This window comes from Lactuca virosa, chromosome 4 (genome assembly GCF_052849685.1).
Source record: "Lactuca virosa cultivar CGN04683 chromosome 4, Lactuca_virosa_CGN04683_v6, whole genome shotgun sequence".
Taxonomy (NCBI): domain Eukaryota; kingdom Viridiplantae; phylum Streptophyta; class Magnoliopsida; order Asterales; family Asteraceae; genus Lactuca; species Lactuca virosa.
This window is the reverse complement of record NC_136429.1, coordinates 481,907,282-481,913,236: the sequence shown is the minus strand read 5'-3', so window position 1 is coordinate 481,913,236 and position 5,955 is coordinate 481,907,282. Positions and strand designations below refer to the sequence as shown.

The following is a 5,955-nucleotide window of genomic DNA, read 5'->3' as shown; positions in this document are numbered from 1 at the left end:
ATGGAACACAAGGTGAAGTTGAAGAAGAATGAAGATGAGGAACTTGTAAACCCCACAGAATACAGGAGTATAGTGGGAGGCCTCAGGTATCTAACTCACACTCGCCCGGATATAAGCTTTGCAGTTGGTGTAGTCAGTCGATTTATGGAGAGACCAACCATGAAACACCTCCAAGCAGTGAAGGGGATACTAAGTTATGTGAAGGGAACTTTAAATTATGGGATAGTCTACACTAAAGGAGAAAGAAAAATCACTATCACCGGATATTCTTATAGTGATATGGGAAATGATGAGAGTGATAGAAGAAGCACAGGAGGGATGGCCTTTTATGTGAATGGCAATCTGGTCACTTGGGCATCACAGAAACAACGAGTCGTGGCACTATCCTCTTATAAGGCAGAATTCATAGCAGCCACAATGGCAGTGTGTCAAGGCATTTGGTTGCGTCGCCTCCTCAAGACATACCACCTGCAGTCTTGTATGTTGATAATCAATCAGCCCTTGACCTCATGAAGAACCCAGTGTTTCATAAACGAAGTAAGCGCATAGACATAAGGTTTCACTTTATTAGAGAATGTGTGGAGAATGGTGAGATAATAGTGAAGCATGTATGCAGCAAGAACCAAAAGGCTGACATTCTCACCAAAGCAATGGCAAAAGTGAAACATGAGGAGATGCGCAGCTTGATTGGAGTGAAGCAGTTAGTTAACTCTGAATTAAGGGGGAAAGTGTTAAAGTAATTCAGAGTTGTGGTAATAGTTTTGGTCTCTGCACGTTTTATTTTGTTTTATTTAGTAGTACTAGAATGGAATAAGGCTGGAGGGAGTGGTGCCACCGAAACCGCACTCTCTCCCCCGCCACATAAGCGTCATGTCAAATTATACCACACAAGTGTGGTTTCTTGCCACACCAAGGGGGTGGTGTCACACTTTTATTTTTTATTTTTTTTGTTATTTTTTTAACTATTTTAATTTAATAAAACTTATTTATTTAATAAAAAAAACATAATTTAAAAAAGATAATATTTCATTAATTAAAAATACAAATACCATATATTACTTAACTTTAAAAAAAACCTAAAAATTTAGAAAAACAAAGTAAAAACATAAAACCTACGACTTAAAAAAAAATAAAAAAATAAAAAATTAACCACAAAGACCATGATAAAAGGTTGTGTAAAAAAAACAAAAATAGAGAAAATGAGTAAAGATATAATAAAATATTGTGTAAAAATGTTATGTAGAATGATAATATATATATATATATATATATATATATATATATATATATATATATAGTAAAGTTAAAAAAAAAAAAAAAAAAAAAAAAAAAAAAAAAGGCCAAAGACCATTCAACGGTCAAAAGCAGTCAAAACCCAAGGACCAATCAAAAATCACGGTATTCCCTAGCCGCACTGCGGCCAAGACCGCACCAGACCGCGGTCTGGGACGGTGTTCCTGGTCTACGTGGCACAAAGTGCGGTCTGGGACCGCACCCACACCCTTCACCCTAAGTTAATACCAATGTAGACTGAGTGGTCCTGGTCTTTAGGTGATAGTGTGGAGTCAGTTCCTTATTTTCTGCAATAGTCTAGTTTAAAAAGGGCATGGTGTACGTTGATGGTTGAAATCCCCAATTCTGTTTTGTTTTACTTTGAATGTGAATAAAGGTATAACCATTTTCCCAGATTGCTTCTTTGTTCGCTGGTCTGATTACTACTCTGCAATTATACCTGTTTTACCCTTCCCTGTCATAGTCACATATTTGTCCCCTGTTAAGTTTTGCTTTCCTGTCCCCTGTTTCTTAATTTGGTGTAAAGTCATTATCACTCCTGCAAAAAGCTAACAAAAGGAACGGAACCAGAAAATTGCTCTTCTTCTACTCGAGCAGTTTACACAAAGGGGTAGAGGTTTCTATGGTTAGATGTTCGACGAGGGAAGATGAGCACGATCGGGGCTGCTGTGGTTGATCATAAATCTGAAAGAAGATGAGAGGGTTGTTCTTGGCAGCAACGAGATGAGGAAGAAGGGAGAAGAGAAGACACAACGAAAATTCTTTTTTTCTTTTTTGTTTTGATTGAAATCAATGGGGTTTTGGTATGTGTTTGGTTTGGTTTTTTTTTTTTTTTTTCTTTTTTTTTTTGACAGATAGAAAGAGCGTTTGAGGCTTCCACGAAGAAGAAGAAGAAGGAAGAAAGTGTATTAAGGGGCAGAACACAGACATTAACATTAGGGGGCCGAAATCGAAACTAAAATTTGACGGGTATCCTTTTGGAAAAAAAAAACTAGATTTCGATAACATTTATACTTTTGGTTTATGAGTTGATTTTTTTTACGTTTATTACGAAATCTAAATTAACTGTAATGAAGAACTATGTTTGATCTAAAGGTATTTTTCATATTTTCTTTTTGGAAAAAAATGTACGGTTTTTGTCTTATTTTTCCAAATATAATTTTACCAACGTACTATTTGTCTTCTCAAAACCTAATTTTATACTACTAACGTAACTAGGCGCATTAAAATATCTACGACAAAAATAAAAATAAAAGGTTGTCTCCTAATAACAAATATATAAGCACTTATTTTTATATGGTATTATCTAGTAAAAAAGTCAAAAGCCAGTGTACAATCTGCAACATAGTGTACTAAAAGCAATAAATACTTTGACCATCACGATATCACACTATCATAGACTCTTCTTTATTATACGATATCATACAAAAAGAAAGAAGTTGTCTGGATTTACAAATAACAAGGCGGAAGAGGTGAACCTTAGGGTTCACAGGCGGTTGGAGATATGAGACCCAGAACGACGTCGACATTCAGCGATTCAAGAAGATGTTCAAACTCGAGAAGATTAAAAATTATTTTGAAAACATCTATTCTTTATGGGCAAGTTTTCCTTCAAATTAGGAAGCTTAGGTACTAATAAAGTTTATTGGAATATCAGTTTTTCTTCAAAATAGGAATTTTACTTTTTGTAAAAAAGTTCTAGTTTTTTTTTTTTTTGTATTTCCCTTGGTAATATAAAGTGTTTCTCTACTTATAAGCAAACTAAATACATTAGCATGTTTCCAAACAGGTATTAGAAGATTAAAAAGCAGGGGGGCCATGGCCTCCCCTGGCCCCTAAAGGGATCCGCCCCTGGCTGTGTTTCTTCTTGGTTGCAGGTAGACACGAGATCAAGAACTAGAATGTTATTGTGTTCTTGGCTGGGATCGATGCAAAAAGATAAGAATATGGATGTGTTTGGGTTTTTTATTTTCACAGCTTCCATTGAAGAGTTTATAATATTATTGTTTTGAGTGTGTTTTTGTATAACATTTAGTGTGTGACTTTGTATAAAAAAATTGTATGTAGTTTTGTATAAAATAATTGTGTGTAGTTTTGTATAATGTGATTTTCTATGTTTAGGTAGTTGGTGGGTATGGCTTTTAAACTTGTAAGACATATACTCAAGCAATCATAGGTATTCTTATGATTTTGGTTTGAATTTCAGTTTTGATGTATAATATAGATGTCCAACTTGTCATATATGCTAGCAATTGCTATTTGGAAAAATTATATATCTTATATATAGATATTTATATATTTAGTGTTTGTTATAAAATATTAATTATATAACATATATGAATTGTGTTTACATGATTGTCTCATATTGTATATTTTATAAAAACTCTAGTAAATACGTTTTGCGTTTGACCATAAAACATATCTCATACCCGTATATACATACATATATATAGTTGTTCACGAATTTATGAGTGTTAGACTATTTCCATCATTAAAATCCACATCAACCGGATTTAGATTTATATATTATTCCGAAATACATAACCAATGTCCAATAATAGAAATCATGTCGAAATAAATAGTTTAAGGTTTTGCGATTAATAAATCTGAAAACGTCTGATTTTTCAACTTTTATAAATATTTTCACTAAAAATATTTCAAATATGAATTAAATATTAGGCTATAGCCTGAGTCCAAAATGCTCTCGGAATTTTCCTTTGAGGTGTGCACGTCCTTCAACAGATAGAAGTAGTTTTAGTGGTTTTAAGAAAATCAGTATTATACTGGTTTTGGATTCTTAAAATGGTCGTAACTTTTGCATACGAACTCCATTTTGGACGTTCTTTATATTTTCGGAATCTAGGAAACACATGCTATGAGGCTAGAGTGTTTGTATTGCTCACGACTACTTAATATGAAATTTCAGTTTTTCATACACATTCCTAAGTTGCAGTTTGAGCTGTTTGATTCGTTTGCCAGTTTACACATTTGGAGACAGTATACCATCTGACATCTTACAATAGTTGAATGAACTCATTTATTTCACATAAGATACATTAAAACTCAATGAGTCAAATTACTAAAAGATCTACTGTGAACTTTACCATGCACAGTCTTTGACCTAAACTTTGGGATGTCACAGAAAGTGTCAACATTACGTTGGTAAGTTCATAAGGTTTTGTAGTGAGAAATGTAACACTCGGTTTCGAATTGCTTCGTTATTCGGGGTTGTAGCCCGATCATCAGTTATCATAAGGCTTAGGGCCTTGGGGGACAAAGGATTTGGCCCTCTTGGATGTGTGTGTCATAGTCTAAGTGATCTGAGTGTTCGATGGTGTTTCGGAGCCCAAGGGTATAATCGTAAATTGGTAACTCAGTCCTATATGAATTTTGGGTTTTTGGTTGGGAAGTTTTAGGGATAAGGTGTGTTGTTAGAAGTGTAGGGCTTATCGCCACCTTTCCGTGGATATAAAGTTCGTCAGAAACGGACTTCGGTCGAGGGAGTTATGCTCATGCGATGTTTTAGCATTTAGAGCTTAGTCGAGTATGCGGGGAATACTCACCAAGTACGTTGGGTGTAATGAGCTAATTGGTCGCGGGTTCTTTTGAGTACGTCGGGCGTACTAAGGGGTACGCGGGGCGTACTCCCTTCAGCCATGAAACCCTAATTTTTGGTGTTTGATCCCTATTTAAACCTCATTTCTACATGAGCCTCGTCTTTTATCAACCTCTAAGCCTCCTAAACCCTAAAAGTCGACCCTTAGCCTTTATCTTGGAGCCTTTAAGCCATTGTGAAGGATCTTGGAGTATTTTGTGCACCTTGAAGAGTTTGGAGCTTGTTGAAGAATCACCACCTGGAAGGGAGCTTGTAGATCCAAAAGTTTCCCATCTTTTGCAATCTGTAACAGCCCAAATTTCCAATAAAATTTTTCATTTTTAAATAACGAAATCATTTCCAATAAGTATATAGTTCCAATCACATTTGTTTTCAAAATCCATAACATTAATTAAAATATTCATAATATCAGAGTGTCCCCAATGAAAACGCCAGAGAGTGCATGTTGCGCCATCAAGTCGGGCCCTTGCCCTTATCTTCTGAAGTACCTGAAATATTCAACAAACTGTAAGCTAATGCTTAGTGAGTTCCCCAGAGCATACCCCACACAATCCATATAATCACATATACCATATCAGCCATATCAGCTACATAAATCACATAAGCCATGCATACTAACATATAAAGATGCAATGGAAACCCTCCAAGGTCTTACATCGGGTGCCATGGGAACCCCCACATGGTCTTAACCCACTGACATGGGAACCCCCACATGGTCTTAGCTACCTGCCATGGCAACCCCCACATGGTCTTTACTAACTGCCATGGGAACCCCCACATGGTCTTAGCTAACCAAAAGAAATGTCATACAAGCTAAACATGCTACATACTTGGATGCCAAGGAAAACATCCAAGGTCTTATACCAAATGCCATGGGAACCCCCACATGGTCTTAGTCTACTGCCACGGGAACCCCCCGGGGTCTTCCATGCAAGTATCACAACTAGCATACCACATAATCAACTAGCATATCACATATCATAAAATGGGCCGGCCTTGGTGCCTTCGGCCCATTGGTATGGTGAGGAGACTCACCTCTCAAGAAA

General features: G+C 36.1%; 1 pseudogene; it reads left to right on the top strand.

The window, feature by feature from the left end:
* LOC145106896 (secreted RxLR effector protein 161 pseudogene) lies at positions 1-740 on the top strand (annotated as a pseudogene).
* Positions 741-5,955: the final 5,215 nt, after the last annotated feature.